This window comes from Neolamprologus brichardi, chromosome 7 (genome assembly GCF_056152115.1).
Source record: "Neolamprologus brichardi isolate AB-2024 chromosome 7, ASM5615211v1, whole genome shotgun sequence".
Classification (NCBI taxonomy): domain Eukaryota; kingdom Metazoa; phylum Chordata; class Actinopteri; order Cichliformes; family Cichlidae; genus Neolamprologus; species Neolamprologus brichardi.
In genome coordinates, this window is record NC_142110.1 from 22,023,656 (window position 1) to 22,042,520 (window position 18,865).

At 34.7% G+C, this 18,865-nt stretch overlaps 1 long non-coding RNA gene across 12 annotated transcripts in view; it reads right to left on the bottom strand.

Moving 5' to 3' along the window:
* LOC102785644 (uncharacterized) overlaps positions 1-18,865 on the bottom strand; it is a 51,496-nt gene that overhangs the window by 1,265 nt on the left and 31,366 nt on the right. For 9 of the 12 annotated variants that reach the window (XR_015719262.1, XR_015719258.1, XR_015719263.1 and 6 more), the window contains 3 exons: positions 18,725-18,801; positions 1,835-6,144; positions 1,259-1,292 (listed from right to left, as the gene is read on the bottom strand). This is a non-coding gene — a long non-coding RNA (uncharacterized LOC102785644). Of the gene's footprint in view, positions 1-1,258; positions 1,293-1,834; positions 6,145-18,724; positions 18,802-18,865 lie in introns of those variants that run through there. The other 3 variants (XR_015719257.1, XR_015719256.1, XR_015719255.1) reach the window with 3 other exon arrangements.

Below are 18,865 nucleotides of genomic sequence, written 5' to 3' on the forward strand. Positions count from 1 at the left end.
ACCCAGTATCGATAACCCTTAGCACCTCTCACCTAAGTCGCACAACACAAAGCACTGCCCATGTTTAAGTTTCTGCCCCGCTCCTCTCACCACACTGGCACACAGTCTTTCGCACACATGATCAGAGCCTATGCTAACCACATTTTACCCCCACACACCCTAAAGCCACAGTGCACTTTGGCTTCACAGCACCACAAATCCGTTTTTACTCTCACTATATTTTCTTCCCTTCCCTTCAGCATTAGTTTGTCCAGATGTAATCTGCAATAGTCCTAAATTGATTATGAAACATGAATTATAAGGGTAGTAACAATTGCTAGAAATTAAGAGGTGTATATATATATATATATATATATATATATATATATATATATATATATATATATATATATATATATATATATATATATATATATATATATATATTGTGTCGTTATAAATCCATAACGACACAAAGTTCAGAGTAACGAGTGACGTTGACAAAGTATTAAAAGAGACATCGACGGTCGCTGCTGAAGCTGGGAGCCTTTCATTTCATATTTTAACATGAATATAAGTAACATTTAAAATATGAAATATTTCTTCTAGCAGTATTTCACTTTATATTTAAATAGCACTGACCAGAATTTAGAAGAGACTCAAACAATGTGTCGAGGTTTCCTTTAATTCGGAGCCCTTTGTGCGTTGCTGTCCACCTCCGTGGTGCTGAAATGCGCACAGCCCAAGACGCACAGAGAGGGTCCTTCAACGGGAACAAAGCTTCATAAAAGTAAACAACTGACCTCTGCTCTAAACAGGTCGATCCACGTCTGTCATCAGACATACATTTACCAGGATCATGCGACCAGACAAGTCCTAGGATGCCATTTACGCACAGCTGTCCACCCCACAGCGACTACTTCCTGTCCCATTTGTGCCTCTTTACCTGACAATATAACGTCTGTAAAGCAGCACGTTTATTTCAGCCCGAAACACAACTTTTATCACAAGCCTCCCAGCAACACAGCACAGCAAAATGCGGCGTAATTCTCTCTTTACATGCCCCCAATGTTTTCCGTGAAAGTGGCAACACTCAGGACTTATAGAAGACGCAAACTGTCTCTAAAATCTGATCACTCCCTTCACAAATATCTGCCCCGAGAGTCATATTCAAAGCCTTAAAAATATATGACAAGAGACACAAATTCAGTGCAACTTCTGTACAATATTATTACCAACTATTATAATTAAGTTTTACATGTTTTGATTTCTTACATACCTGCGGTCCGACGGCGGTAACAAGGTCACAGGATCTTTGAGAATGACCGATAGCATAGTGGCAAATACATATACAGGCACACACACACACACACACACACACACACACACACACACACACACACACAGAGGGAGAGAGAGAGAGAGTCAAATTTTATTTTCATCAAACATAACAAAGCAGTCTAACAATCTTAAGCAACTCGTATTTTCATATATTTTATAAATGACTGACGACTGAAACATCACAGCAAATATGACTCATCTGGGTTGTTTTTTTGCATTTACAATTTAAGCAATTTTAGCATAATATACACACTAAACTATAAAACCATACTTCACAGTATATTTTAACAGTCTTGAGAGTAGAGACATTTGCTTTTGCTTGTGCCCCAACATTTTAAAAAAGGTAAAATCAGCTGTTTCTAATGAAATTATAGTATTTACAGTTTCCCTCTGTTAGCTAATAAACCGTTTCTAAGGACAGGCTTATGGATAGATTATTTTAAAATGCATGTAGTTTGACAGTACATATATTTACTCCTGTTTTTATAAGATAACATATACAACACATAATCACCTGCCACGTGTGTGTCCAGCTGAAGAGCCACCCATGAGTATGTTCAGCCTCCTGTCCACGTGTGTATCTCATTGTTCTGCAAGAAAAGACATCATATTACAAACTATTACATTTACTGTCACTGTACATACAGTGGAGTCTTTTTTTTCTAAGTGAAACATGCTCAAGCACACACATTAAACAATGGCACACACGCGCGCGTGCACACACACACACACACACACACACACACACACACACACACACAATCGCATGGGCAAGCAAACATATTTATAAGAAGGAATCCAAACATTCCACATTTAATATTCATTCCTGTCTGTACCATCGAATCAAAGTCTTACTATTACAGCCAAAAGAAAAGAAAAAAATGTCCATTTTGAAACTGAACACAGAAACACACACAACTCTGAATCCTGCATGTCCACAACATGGAGACACATAGACGTACAGTGTCTGCACTCCCACTCTCACATATGCACACACACACACACACTCACAGCATCACACTCTGCACCTCCTGAAACATATAGCTTTTAAACTACAAAAAGCATCCCTGAACATATATACTGCTAATTTACCACACACACACACACACACACACACACACACACACACACACACACACACACACACACACACGCACGCATGCAAAAATCACCCCGGATAATAATGACTCTCCTTCATTACAAACACATTAAAATGAACTGAACAGCAGCTAATTTCTACCCAAAGCTCTGTAAAAAGTGTTTGTCATAAAATAGTTTTCTCTCAGATATCAAAAAAGAGGAAAAATAAGCTACACATTCACACATGTCACACACTCTTTCTCACACATTTTTACCAGATTTTACTTATGCACACCCCAAAACTACAGTCACTTTGACACTACAGCACCACAAACCACCTTAAAATAAGCTTCACATTTATGCATCACACGTCTCAGTTTTGTTCAGCAATGTTCAGAAATGCCTCGTAGTGCAACACACAGCTAAAACTAGTGTTTTCTAAATTGTAAAGTTGTACCCAAGGATTATTAAATATAACGTTGTAAGTTTGAATATTTGCCTATCTAAGGTTTTTCTGCTGTGGTTACACACACACACACACACGCACACACACACACGCACACAGACTTGAGCCGTTAGGCATGCGTGTGTCTATGTCTGGGGATCTTTCTGCATGTTTACAGTTTCAATTTTGCCTTTAAAAAAATCCAAACCACAAAGCATTGCTCATGTTTAACTTTCAGCCAGTCTCTCCTCACCACACAGCTACACGCTCATTCTGACATATTTTCAGAGGCTAAGCTGATCACATTTTACCCACTTACACCCTAAAACCACCGTCCACCTTGACACTATGGCACCACAAACTAGTTTTTACCATAACCTTAAAATAAGCTTCACATTTATGTGTCATACATGTCACAGTTTTGTTCATAAATGAACGCCTCATAGTCCCACACACAGGTAAAGTTAGTGTTTAATTAATATAATATTATATATTTATTACTGTTATATGTTTAAATATTTGTCTCTCTCAGCTTTGTCTATTTCACACACACACACACACACACCACTTCATTTCCACACACACCATTTCCATCTGTTAGAAGTGTGTGTGCATGTGTGTGTATGTCTAGGTATCTTCCTGCAATTCTACATTAACATTTTTATTAGAAGTGTTACTTTTTCATGTCCATATCTGTGGGAACGAGTGGGTTAATGTGTATTATGTTGCACACACTTGGAATATATCTACGTAGGTGCTCAGAAAGACATTTAGACAAACACAATTTCCTACACACACACGGACAACTATTGACACTCATGTTTTTGAAGGCATTGACATTCATGTGCATGAAGTCATTCTTACACACACTGTGCACAATTTTACATTTAGTAGCTATATATGAAAGTGATCAGAAACAGAATTTTTGTACACACACACACACACACACACACACACACACACACACACACACACACACACACACACACACACACACACACACACACACACACAGAATCTAGTAAATTAGAAAGCAATACCACCATGTGAGCATAATTTAAAGGAGTTAAAATAAAATGTATTTTTTTAAGTTTGGCATTAGCAGTTTTACATCTGCATTAAAAGCAGTTTCAAATTTACATTCAAATTACACAACTTTTTACATTTAATCTGCTGCTTGACATTTCAGACATTTACAACATCAGTACGATATCTCAAAATGCCATTTTGCCACTTCACCAGCTCTTACTGTATCTGCTGTGAGGAATTTTCAAAATGACGCACAGGACAGCAAGCCACCTGGCACCAAGTGTGCGCCAAGGCACAACAACCTCTGAGTTAGGTGCTGACCCTGCAGTAGAATTTCTAAATAGTTCATATGTGAGGTCTCCAGTAAGTACATATATAAGTTAATTTAGGCTCCCAGATTGTCTAATATTTGCCTTTAAAAGAATACTGGGTAGGATCTGGTTAACATCAAGTATGATGAAGATTTAGACATATTTTTTTATTCAGCCAGTTTCTAAAGGTGTCTCTCTGCAAACCTTGCCACTAACCTTCAAAATTAAAATTAATTAATAATCCTTGGTATTATGATACAACAGTCCTACAATAAATCAGTAAATAAAATCAGTACAACAAAAAGTGACTGAAGGTTTAAAATGGTTTAAAATGAAAGATTGGTTTTAGAGAGGTTTAGATTCAGCTTTATCCTGTATTGTGTTGCATTATACTGAAATATGTTTCCATTATTGTGTCCACCCTATGGACATCAATAAACAGAACCATCCATCAGTATAGCACAATATCACTTTTTTCCATTTAACAATTTTTATTACAAATATCAAAGTTTTTACAGTCCTCATAAGATATTTTTGGGAAATGAATTCGAACTGCATCAGAGTGTGTTAGTGTTTCCTCGCTGTACCTTATAAACTGGTGGTTGACTGTGTAAGCAATCATTAACCTTAAATCCAGACACAGAAGCATCGGTACAGACTCAAAAAAAACCCTTCGGATCATTTCTTGTCAAGACATTTTTACAAATTTTGTAGAAAATACTTAATCCTGTAGGGCAGAGATCTACCCAGCGCATGTTTTCAATGTTAAAGGGGATTTAGTGCTGTTTTTCCAAGAAAGCTGAACTTCTCTGTTTTTTTTAAGTGGTCTTCCCATTGTTTTTCATGTCCTAAGTCTTCAATATAGATTTTAAAATTCTGGAGACATACAAGGTTTTTATTTTTTTGTGGTTGAAAGATAAAGAACTCAGATTTGGTATTCTGGAATTCAAAACTCTTCCCTAATTCAGGATCCAAAGTTCATTTATGGGGTCCCTAAAGAATTGGTTTGATAATCAGAGAATTAGTATGAGATTTAACCCAGTTTTACTCTATCAATAGCTGATAGAATGTCTTAAAATAAAAAAGTTTTACTAACAAGAAATAAAACAAACAAACAAACAAACTCCATAATCAGCGATGTCACCTTAGGTCACATTAGGCCGGGGTAGTGTTTTTTCGCCTTATGTTCCAGAAGCTACTTAAGAGCTGGAATACAATTTATCTACCTGCATTGTTTAATCATGACTCACACTCACTCTTTCTGCAGCTTTAAAGAGTCTCAAATATGCTGACGCAGTCTAAAAGGTGGTTTAAAACTGGTTCTTGGAGGTGTACTTAAGCGGAAGCATAATTTCCCTGCATTTACTGACATAAACTGGTTGGTTCATTGCTATAGATGTTTTTTTTTTTAACTGAGATTATTCCTGCTGTGCTTGTTGGAACTTGACTGGGCTTTTTTCCTTTCCTTGCTCCACCTTTTTTGCTTGTTTTTGCAATTTGTTTTCCACCTGTACCTGTGCAAACTTGCCAAATGTATTTAGGGTTTACCTTGATTTTCTAATTTTTGAAACTGAGATAATTGTTTTCTGAGTTTGTGGTGGAAAGAAATGACTTTAGATTTTGAGAAATGTAGTTTTCTTCAAAAATGATAACTTCACATTCAATAAGAAAAGATTTCATTCATACTTGAGCAATCACAGGTCACACCCTGTTTACTTTGCCCCAGGATTAGGCCACTCTGACTGGTTCTGAGTGCAGGGGGTGTGGATGTGTCTCACTTAAACCTGTTTGACTTTCTGGATTTTCAGGCGGTGCTGATGGAAACAAAAGTGTTGCTTGATCTGAGTGCTGCCCGTTCAGCTGCTGCTCCCACCCTGCTGGATCCAAGAGCTTTTGTTTTCTAACCTTTTCTTCTTTTCTCTCATTGGTCGTGTTAGTTTCCATTTTCTTTCTTTTGACCTAAAAATACACACAAAGATTAAAGATAAATCTCGTGCACACACTGTTGGAGACATCCACACAAAATTATGTGCAGCAAATGACCAGGCTACAGCTAAGATACCATAAACATATATCAAGCAGTGGAAAATAAACATGCAAAAAAAAAAAAAGAAGTATAGCTTTCATATTTAATCAGTGCTCGATGTTGGGACTGTAATTAATGGTAAAACAGTCAGCCCGGGTAACAGGGCTGGGACTCTTTGTTGGTGTGGGACACAAATAGTGGGTGTCCTGCTTTTTTCAAGCCCTCCAGCCTACAGGACAGACCGCTCACAGTTCGCCTTCTAAGCAGGACTTATTTTGCATCTGCTGCTATGTTATAGTGACACACACACACATTAAGTATTGAGTAAATGTGACAGTAACTTTATATAGTATGTGAGTTACACAAAATAGTAATTTAGTAGCAGATGAATACAATTGCAGGGAGCAGACACACACCAACTGACATGCACAGTCAGTCTATGTGATGATTTTTATTAGTTTCAGCAAGGAAATACAGATGCACACACACAACAATGATGAATTATAATAAGCGCTGTGTAATTCACAGACCATAGCCAGTGATCACTACAAATATTTAAAGCACATCACGTGGATATTGCTTTTGTTTTTTACTCCAAGCTGATGATTGCACACCTCTCACCTGCTGACATTGCTTCTGTTTGCATGTGTACACGCCGTAGTTGAACCCCATCACACGAAACTCAGTGTGGCTTTGTGCATCTGAAGATTTCATAGTATCAACTATAACTATAACTATATAACTATATCAACCATATACAGATCTTTTGTGTTTTTTTCTTGTTTTTGATATATATAAACATATATATAAATTTTATTCATGTTTTTTCTGAAACCTAGAACAGCAAAAAAATAATAATAAAATATAATCCTAGCTTGTATCTGTGGATTAAGACTGATAATGTTTTTTTGTTTGTTTTTTTACGTTTACTACAATTAATATTTTCTTTAAAATGAGCGTCTCCATTTAATTTTTAAGGTCTCAGGGTGAACCTTAAAGGATGTGTGTGAGTGTGTGCGCGTCTGTGTGTATAGATCCTCATAGTTTTATTGTCTCTTTTATGACAGACACACACTCACTGCATGTGCATGTTACTTGATGTTCTGTGTATTGTAATGAAAAACCAATATAAATATAACTACTAGTTATATTTATTTACTATTTATAGTACTTTTCAAAAAGATGACCACAAATTTTCCTCTTTCATAACATCCTTTATCTAAAATGCCATCATTTCTCTTTTCTGAGTGTTTGATGTCAACCTTTTTTGGAACATCCTTGCCTTAAAAGCAGAGATGCAGGAGTACTGCTCTGCTTCTCAGAAGCTCTGAGCTTTCAGCTGTACAGTCAGCCATTTTCTGTCAGACTAGAGGAGGCTACACTGCTTATGACAGGCTTTTATAGCCAATTTTGCTCGGGAAAAAATCCCCTTCTTACATCTAGATATGGAAACAAGATACAAACTGATATGGAAAACAACCACAATAATGACACAAGAGGAGGTTTTTATCCTCCGAGCTCTCATAAGCCTGACTACCAAGCCATAGAGTGTTTGCAGCAAAATGGCTGCCGAGCATCGGGTCTCAATAGAGGTCAAATAAAAAAGCAAGGACTCTAATTTTGTCTCTATGACATTAGAGTTTCTGCTCTTCTGGTGTTTTTAATTTAATAGTCGTTGTTAATCTTACAGTATCACATGTGATATGACTGAATTCAGAAAACCAGAAATTGTTTTCAGTAGGCAGATTAAAAAGGATAAAATCAAACAAGAGACTCACAGAACATTTAAAACAACCTTTTAGCTGAATGAGGTGTGAAATTATGGTGTTTCTTTCTCCATCCACACTGAGACAAACTTCCTGTAGAAAATCAGGTATTACAATTTGACTTGAAGTTTGAAGCCGCAACACTGACGTACATCTGTTCCTTTGTTTCTAATCCTTTAAATTATAAAAATCTCCACAAACAAGTAAGAGCATATAAGATCTTAAAGGAAATAAGACTCCTCCCTGTTTGATCTCAGCACATTAAGCACTGAATCTTTGTATTCATGACAGAAAAGTTTCTGCACTCCTGATGATTGTTAACAGTCCCACAGTCATGCACCAGTATTAAATTAACTTGCTTGAAAGAGCCAGCACAGGGTACAGCTGAAGTAACTCTTACCTCTTTTGTAAAACCAAATAAATATTGTGTGGTCTTTAACCCCATGGTAGTGTGGACATGGAAAGTTGATTGCAATTTCTTGCAAGGTCCTTTCTAGACATTTAATCTACCCCCAAAAAACTTTATAAACTACAAACAGCACTCAGAACTTATTTCATATTTTTCCGTCATACACACTGAAGATATATCAATGTGCAGTTTTCTGGGGACCAGCATCTTGTAGACTGAGCAGGGGATTGAACCATCAACCTTCCAGATAGCGGATGAATAAGTCTGCATGCTAAGCTATAGCCAACCAATGACTAGCTGCATGAAATTACTTTAAAGTTGATATCTACGTTCTTTTTTTCTGTGTGTGTGTGTGTGTGTGTGTGTGTGTGTGTGTGTGTGTGAGTGTATGAGAGAGAGAGAGAAAAACCCCAAAACAAAATAAAATAATAAAAGATTCACATACATACTCATCCATTAAAACAGTTATGTATTTAGCTACATGTGTAGAATGCATAAGCCTCGACAGAGAATCACAGTTAGGAAAATATACACAATGAAGAAAACGTATTAAGCTGTGTTGCATATGGTTTCATAGTTAAGTAAGAAACTGAAAACATTTAAAAAAATTGACAAAGAAAAATACTGAAATATGTACCATAGCAGGTAAAAAAAAAAAGAAGATGTTATTGTATAAAAAAAGATTTAAAAATTGTCCTCAACATGGCTTTGAATGGTGTAACTCAAATCATCATGTCAGCCTTCAATTAATCCATAAAGGAGACATGATGAAACTCGGTATTCCGAAGTAGGTAAGTAAGCATATGAAGTTTTAGATTAAAACAGCATGAAATTTGCACAGTGAAGTGTAACAATCTTAAATCACAGCTATATAAAATGATCTAAACAGGTTATTCATGAACGCAAATGACTAATTATGCTGAAACAGTACAGGAGGCTCTACAGTGACCATCTCATGTTTTCCGGAGCCTATTACAAACATTCTTAATTAATGTAAACGCAAAAGGTTAAGACATCACAGGACATACTTTGCCAAAGATCCCAAATAACTTTGACAATTGTGTGCCAACCTTGGTAATTTAAAGAAGATAGAGTTATCGAGCATGAAGACAATTATATATCCACAAAAGAACAACAACAACAAAAAATAAAAACAATATTAAGAGAATCTGTATGTGTATAAACCTCTCAGGTTATACTTTATGTGTCACTGCTGCTGTATTCCAGTACATTCAATAAGATGTATCAAGATTTTGTGTCCTATCAAGATGATTAGGACACAAGAGGTTTTGCTTTTCCTAAGTTTGGATAGCTGCTGTTGTTTTTTTTTATTTTTTTCTGACTTATACCCAAGTCAGCAATTAATGAGAGTTAGAGACACTTAACTACATTAGAGACTAAATATAAAGTTGTTTAAAAATCCCATATTCGTTATTACGTCCAACAGTTTTCCTACAATCAGATGAGCTTAAAGTTATGTCAAACAGTTAGTATGCTGTGAATTCACATATAAAATAGCAAAATGCCCCTTTTAGTAAAGGTGGTGTGAGTATTTGTGACTTTTCATAGCATCTAAAATACATATAAAAAGGAGGAAATTATGAAAATATGAAAATATTATTGCCTAAAAATGGGATTCATCAGCTCTATGGAGCTGTGAGACAGATGAAAAACCTTTTGACTCAACAAACTAAAGTATGTCATGACAATGTGATGTACGTCCAGTAGCAAAACATTTGATCAGCACTGAATGTTGAGCAAATGTTGACCTGTCATTAACAGCACAGAGCACATCTGTCCATATCTGCACAATAACAGGTCCAACATTCAAAAACTTTGCTGTTCAAAACCAATTAAAAACATTTGCTCAACAGTTTTGGTGCCACCTCTAAAAACAAGAACCAGGATAAAGAGAGAGCAAAGAGCAGCTGCAGACCAAGGACATTCATTGTTATTCAATCTGAAATCATGTGATAGTGATAGATGGAAAGCTGAGGCCCTCCCTGTAAGCAGAATACATGTAGAAATACATGTTGTCTTTGGCTGCTTACATTTTACTCCAGCTACAGCTAAACATAATCACATTTGTTTTATTTTATGTATAAATTAGATCTTAAACTACTGGAGGTTGCACACGTGATGATGCCTGCATTGTTTTATTTGTACTTGTGTGTGATGAGTGTCCAAAAAAAGAAGAGCTCTGTTTACAAGTTTGCTGAGTGACTTAATGTTACTTATAGATAAAAGCAAAGAAAACAATTTCCAAGTCAGCAAACAAAACCATTGAGACCCATTCAGGTACAGAAGGATCCATTAAAACTCTTTAGTTTACAAATTTAGCTCCAGCCTTATTGGAAAGAAAATAACAGGACAAGCGAAACAGCTGAAGAGTTTCCCACAATTACACTTTTCACATAAGTGAAAAGGACGTGGAAGTGAAGGAAAATTGGAGCTTCTGAGAACAGAATTATCTCTAAGATTCTTTGTATTCATTTGTATTTAATAAATTAACTAAATTTTTTCTCCGTTTTTATCTAAACATTATCATATGTGAGATGAACCTTTAAGCAGGTTTGCTTTCAAAGTTTGTTTAAACTTTTGTTTTCTTCTCTTTTCCAAACTGTAAATTTAAAGTTAAAAAGATGCCATAAACAATCAACACTAAACAAGCTGTAAGTCTGGACTGTTGGATTAAATGCAGTACTGTTTAGTGCTGTGGAAAAACTAGTGTAGTGAATATGCTGGGAAAAGACAGTGGATTTAATCTGTTCATTTTCCACATTCCAGTTTCGCCTAAATGTAATTATTTTTCTTTTATTTATACATTTGAGTGCCCAACAGGTGAGGAGCTTTGTTTACAAGTTCATTGAATGTCATCTGTTGGGAAAAGCAAAGTCAAAAATCTGCACATAACAATTCAGAAGTCTCTAAGTACACAAGACTCCATTAAAACTCTTTAGTTTGCAAATTTAGCTTCAGTCTCTTGAAAATGAAAATAATAAGACAAGATGAGCACTTGAAGATAGTCACACAAGTATACTTTATGCAAAGGTGAAGTACACATGCAAGGAAGAAAAAATACTTTGAAGATTGTTTGTATTTATGTTTACTCCTTTGTTTTAATAAGTTATGTTAAAATCTAAAATAATAAAGCACAGGCTTTGCAATTTGTCAGTTTGGTTACACGCTGCAAATTTAAATTATAATGTTGAATTACTGATGAATACCACTAAGTAAGACACATATGAGTTTAGCACTGCTCTGATTCTGTGGAAAGACTGTAGTGGAGTGGCATACTGGGAAAAGACAGTGGATTTGATGGGATGGTTTTCCAAAAGTGATCTCTAAATAATTTGAATCTAATTTGTTTTGTTTTATTGCATTTTTTTAAATCTAGAATTAATGAAAGTAGTAAATGAGAGGACTATTTCAATTCTATGCTTTTTTTTAAAATAAGTATCCTGACAATGTCATGTACACTATACGGTCAAAGTATTTAGCCACATGTCTTAATCTTTTAATTCAATTGTTTCCAGTATAATTTATCACATTATATGTGACTGGATTTGTTGAAACACACAGTCAAAGCTTAGTTTCTGTTTTTTTTTACTCTTTTTTCATGCGTGTCATAAATTGAGCTGACAGTTGTATTATACTGCTTTTAACATGCTTTTTTAGTGGTTTTCTTTAATTGTAATCAGTGTATCTGTGTAACACAGCTTTTAGTCAAGGAAACACAAACCCTGAATCCTTCTTATTTTAATCTCCTGTCCAGTTTTCCCCCGTTTATGCACTGTTTAGTATCACAACTTAGAGCACATCTTTCTGGATCATTTAGCTCAAAGTATGGAGGGAGTATGGCTGGAAGAATCTAACCAGGTTAGTCATAAAATTAAACCTGCACATTAATATTCTAAAACCTTGTGGGGAGGCTCTTGGGTGATCTGTGATGATCAGCTGATCCTGTTTATTTTTCTAGAGCTACACTGTACTTGAATTTTCATGTCAGGGAGACAGTACAAAAAAGACTAAATGCATCAAAACATCGTCATCAAAACAGGAAAAACTGCATTTACACAAGAAAAATAAATGAGCTAAAATAATGTATATACGTCATCATTTATGCACCCTGTCTATCACTGCTGCTGTGTTCAGACTACAACCAATAACTACACCGAATGACTACATGAAACTAAAACCAATGGTTCTAAAAACAGGTTGGTTACTCAGTTTTGTTTTTTTGGTTTTCTCTCTCCTGTCCAAGCTCTACATTAAACTGAATTAAGGAAAAGTAGAAGCTAAATTAGACAGAAAAATAAATATATGTCTTAGTTTGACAGACAGAATATTTAAGTTATTTGAAAAATCTTTTTTCTTTTTGACACTCAAAAAAGTTCATAACTCATCATAATCAGGTGGGCTTGAGGCAACCAGTGTCAAACCCTCAGTACATAAGAACTCACATTTATGCCCTGAGTAAATTACCTTGTTTACTAAAAGTAAAGTAGTGCTAAAAACATCCAAAGGAAGGAAATGTATGAAAAACAAGAAAAGAAAAGAAAAACAACAAGAACAAGAACAAACAAAGAGCAGCTGCAGGGCAGGGACATTTCCACATATGACGTTTGAGATTTTATGAGTGATAAATGGAAAATGGAAAGGCAGCATTTGGTGTGAGTGCGTGTGTGTGTGTGGAGGGTCATTTTAAACCACACGTAGCCAAAGTAAATGCACTTTTTAAAATGTACCCTTGTATTTTTTGAATCAGGTCAGGTTTACATTTTTTGTACTCTTTTGTTTAAATAAATTCATTGTGCAAGTATCTTCAAATTCTCTTGTTCCTGTATCATCATTATAATGTGTAAATTAGCTTTTGTGTCCCAGCAACTCAGTGTTCACACCTGTGAGAAGGTCTACAGGTATAAAGCTTTGGTAACTACACATTTGGTGACCCTAAAATTACCCTTTCTATACTATTTACATTACGACATGCCACGTGAGTGGACGTTTAGTGTAAATGGACATCTGCTCTGTCCTGTGGAGAGAGCATAGTGGAGCAAACGTGCTGGGGAAGACTGGGAATCTGATCGATTAATTTTCTAAAATTTACTTCCAGCTAAAGGCAATCATAGTTGTTCCATTTTATCTATAAATGTTATATTTTATTTTATATTTTATTTTTTGACTTTCTACAAATTAAAGAGTTTCCTGATAGTGTGATGAGAAGAAGTTTGTTTACAAGTTCACTGAACGACTGAATGTTACCTGTCAATAAAAGCAAAGAAATCTTTTTCCAAGTAAGCAGACAAAACCACTCAGAAGTCTCTAAGCACACAAGGGTCAAATTAAAACTCGTCAGTTTACAAGCTTAGCTCCGACCTCTTGAAATGAAAATAACAGGAAAAGCGGAGCAGATGAACATAATTGTACTTTCCACAAAAGTGATGAAGCTATAGAAGTGAAGGAAAATTGCCTTTTCTAAGAGTAGAATTATTTGTAAGATTATTTGTACTTAACTGTTTGCATTTGTACTCGTTTATTTAAAAAAATACATTGTCCAGCATATACATTTTCTCTTGTTTTGATCTGTGACATGAACTTTTTATTAGAATCTCAAAACATTTTTAGGCTTTGCAAGTATAACTTTGTTCCATTGTCGTTTTCCTTCTTGCCTGCTTTCACCTTAATCCTGTCCGAGCTTCAAATTTAAAGTATAAAGTTAAATTTCTAACACATCCCATAAACAATATAGCAGCCAGTGTGGATTGTTGGATTAGGGTCAGCACTGTTGTTAACCAACTAAAAGAAATTATATGTTTTACTAATAGATTTTTATCTTAAACTAGAGGAAATAGTAAACATGGCCACCAAGATGTTTGCGCTATTTTAAATGCACCATTTTGACTTTTTATCAATTAAAGTGTCCTGACAATGTGACAAATACCCAAGAAGCACATCTTTGTACAGTTTAACACAATATGAACTCGTGAGTGAAATCAAAGGAAATATGTGCCCACAACATCCACAAGTAGCTTCCTCTTAAAAGAACAATAAGAAAAACAAACAAAAAACAGGCAGCTCCAGATCAGAGGCATCCCCACATAGTATGTGGACACAGTTTAAGATTGTACAGGCTTGTTACAGAGAGAAAGCAAAAAGTTATTTAGTTTTGTCTGAGTCATCTCAGGCTGAGAAAAGATCATCTGTATACTTACAGAATGATTTCTGCATTTTCTTTCATAGTGTAGAAGTACGTGCAGTTCTTTTTATGTTCTTGTCTCATTACTATGATCTGTAAGCTGAACTTTTGTAGGAATCTGTAAAGATTTTAATGAGTTTTTTTTGGTGACACTGTTGATTTCTTCTTTGCTTGTGTGCACCTTAGCCCCATCCAATAATCAAATTCCAAATATATGTTAAATTGCTATTGCAGACCATCAACAGTATAGGTATGAGAGCAGACTGTGGAAAAAAAATAGATTTGATCCATTAATTTCCTTACAACTTAGACTAAATAAAATTATACTTATTTTAGTTGTGCATTTTAGCCAAAATGAATAAAATGAGTAATGATGATCTTGAAGATCAAATTCCCAGCCCTTTTTCCTGAAGTAAGTAAATCTTCCTGATATTGTCTGACTCACATCCTAATGGCAAATTAAGACAGCAGATTAAGAATACTGTACATGTCTGGACAATTCAAGTCACACTGCTCGTACTATGATCCTCATATGTTATAAAGATCCGATAAGCTGAAAAGAGTTGGGTTTTTTTAAAAAAATATATTTTAATTTATATTACTTACACCATTATTTCCTATGCTGACTCACTGCTTGTTTGCTCTAGGCTTAGTGAAACTGTGATGCAGTTTGTCAGCTCGAGCTTTTTTTTAATGATTTTCAATCAAAGTTATGTTGTTTTTATACACAAATAAATGTCTATTAATGAGGTAATTGTAACATTCTGTGCAAAAAATAATTTAATCAAAAAAACTTGGTGTAAAATGTGATAATATTTTTGTATTTCTTTCTCTTTCAAGCTGTAATGAGTGTATGCATACCTGGCTTTGAGAAGAACTACATCGTGTAGATTTAAGTTTTACTTTTCCCTGTGGACAACACAACCATGTTTTAATGTTTACTGCTGGTTTTGAACTGAGAATCCTTGTTGACCTCTGTGGTTATAAAACTCTTTCAAAAGTTGACTGCATAAACTTCAAATAGCATGCTGTTTCAGAGCAAAAATAATAATAAAAAAAACAGTTTGTTTTTCAGATTTTCCTGTAAAAACGGCTGTCTTTAATGGGCAAATCTGTCAAATGTACGCAGGAACCTGGAGTTAGGTTCACATATAATTTGCTGCTATGACTACTCTTATTTGGTCTCCTGTTGACCACTTTTCTGTCTACCGTTTAGATGCACGCAGTAATTGAATAATACAATTTTCCAATCAGTGGGTGAGTCTAAATTTAGTGAGAACCTTCATGAACTGCAAAAGTATTTACTTTGTTTCTGAACAAAACTCACATCATGCTCATCTAAACCTTCATTTCTGTTACTAGTTACTACTTGTACTTACTAAATAAATTTATTAACAAAGTTTATAAACTGATTTATGTGTGTGTGTGTGTGTGTGTGTGTGTGTGTGTGTGTGCGTGTGTGTGTGTGTGTGTGTGTGTGTGTGTGTGTGTGTGCCTGTATATGTATTTGCCACTATGCTATCGGTCATTCTCAAAGTTTATTAAAAATGTAAGTAATTTCAATAAAACTATTGTAAAACTGATTAAGGAAGATTAAGACTCCTAGATATAAGTGAGAAAAATATATTTTTGGTTTTAACTGCGACTTTATACAAGTGACCTTGAAGATGTTACATTTCATAGTGAGTCTATGAATTGTCCTTCTAGGTGTATGTCTCGATATATTCACCCCACAGTGTGTGCACAGTTACCCTTTTCTCTAAATCCTCTAAATTCCTTCAGTCTAACGGTGAGTCTTCTTCTAGATTGAAATTATAGTCTTCTACATTAAACACAAACCAATCTGTATTAACTGTAAATGTTTAGAATAAAGAAAACATTTAAATATACTGAAATCATCGTATTGCAGTGAGGTCTTGTGTTATTATCTGAGTGAAAAGTGATCAAGGTAGGTCAAGTCCTCCTTAAAACAATACTTTTCTCAAAATTATTTTTCCCATATATTTAGTTTGCTGCTTCTAGTAACATTAACCTGTACCTCTCATATGTTAACACGTTCCTTAAGAGGCTCAAAACAGGAACATTTTGAGAGTTAGTGATCAGTGAGCCTTGTGGTGCCTCATTCTTTAGCTCCATAGGATTTCAATGCACATAATTTTTAGGCTTTGATTGAACTTTAGTCGAGGCCTCATTTAAAGTTAGACTGTGAATTATTTCAAATTGAATGTTTCAGAGAATAATATTTTTATGTCGTTCAGACATATTATTTATAAAAATTTTACAAGAATTGATCCTAAATTTGTTTGGCTAAGGCCTGTGGCCTTTGTTTCCTGATATGACACTAATGGCTTTTAAAATCTTTCACATTGTTCCAGCTGAACTTACACCTCCAGAACAAATAATACTGGTTACATCTGTGCAGTGGCAGGTAAGTGAATTTCCACTAAATCTTGAATGTATATTAACTGTCTCTGTTGTCTGCTCTTGGGCCCACTACTGAAAAAATAATGTGTCCCACAAAGCAACATTTACAGTAATCGAGGACATAACCTGCTACAAGAGCAGAAATTATTCTGCCCAAACAAAACTTAAAATCAAAGATTAAGATTTGCTGCTAATAAATTCACCTTAAAGTTCTATATTTTCTTCTAGGTTTACCTTGACTAATTATACATTTTGATACGTGGTGCACACGTGGTAAAACCCATGAAAAGGCAAAGTTCAAAATGTCTTAAATGTTAAAAAAATTGCAGCAATTTCTAGTTCTGTTTTTTTCTCTCTTCCCAAATATTTTTTAGAACCATTATAACTATAAGAAAAAGTCATATGTTGTTTTTATGCATTAGTCCTTTAAGTTTTGAGATAAAATGTACCCAGAAGAAAACTCAGTCAGGAGCCTCTAATTTTTGTTGCAAGTGTCATTGAGGGAGTTTTAATGAAATATTCTGTGTGTTGCTGTAGCTACTGATAGTGTTTTTTGAGGCAAATATAATTTTGTAGTCTCTGAAGGAAAAGGCCTCATGTGGACTCAGTATATAAGTAAACTCACATTCAAAATGTTAAATACATCAGACAACACATGAATTACAATACAATGGATTGAGCAGAAACAGTTGATGAATGTAGTTTCTGGATGAGTTGTTATTAATAGAAAGATTAAACAATAAAACAGCAGCTACATATTTTGTCATGTTTGTCTGCATCTGTGCTTTCTTGTTTGGAAGAAGAGAAGTTATAGTTATGAGAAAATACAAGCATACATTTTAAAAAGTGTATTTATTTGGCTTTATGTGGTTTAAAATGATCCACTCCCCACCTTCAGCCACACACACACACACACACACACACTGCTTAATCTTTTTTCTTATCCTTACCTCTAACACTTTTATTTAACTTTTAATTTCATAAAAATTAAATCTTTGAATTTTTCAAAGCTGTAAGCTATAAGGGATCACCACTTTCACAAAATGGTTTAACATCTGCATTATTGTAAAACTCTCTGATTAGTGTTTCTCTTCACACTCACATGCTGCTTCTCTAAGTTGCATCAGACCTAAATTGCTTTTTCCGCAAATTCCAAAATAATGTTATTTAGTAGTTAGAAAAGGGTTTATTTTTTATTTATTTATTTATTATATGATAATCAATAAAAAAAATAATTGCATCGCCCCTTGTTACAAAACTAAATAAATACTGACTGAAATAATATGACAGTGTGATTTAATTAAAATAAGATATTTAATTATTTATGATTAAAAGCAAATGATAATATTTTGTTTTTTTAAACATGTTTATTTGTGCATACCTGTGTTCATGAATGAATGATAAAAACATGTTGGGAAAAAATAAACAAGATAGTACTTCAGCAGATTTATTAATATGTGTGTGTGTGTGTGTGTGTGTGTGTGTGTGTGTGTGTGTGTGTGTGTGTGTGTGTGTGTGCAGTGAGAGGGATGATGACGAGAGATCAAGTAGAAGAGAGAGTGTGAGAGTGAGTCAGTAACTGTACAAAAGCATCAGTATACGAGTGAGAATTTACTTGTGAAATTGTGTATTCGTGACATATGCAAACACTTGCGAGAGAGTAGTGTGTGTGTGTGTGTGTGTGTGTGTGTGTGTGTGTGTGTGTGTGTGTTTACCGTCATCCATTAACTGTGAAGACAAAGTGAGGAACAGTTTGTTATCACGTCTGATTCAACTTGTTCGTGAACATCTCCTGTTTTGGAAAAAAGAAAAAAAGAGAAAAGAAATATTTATTTAAATAAAGTTGAGGTATGAGA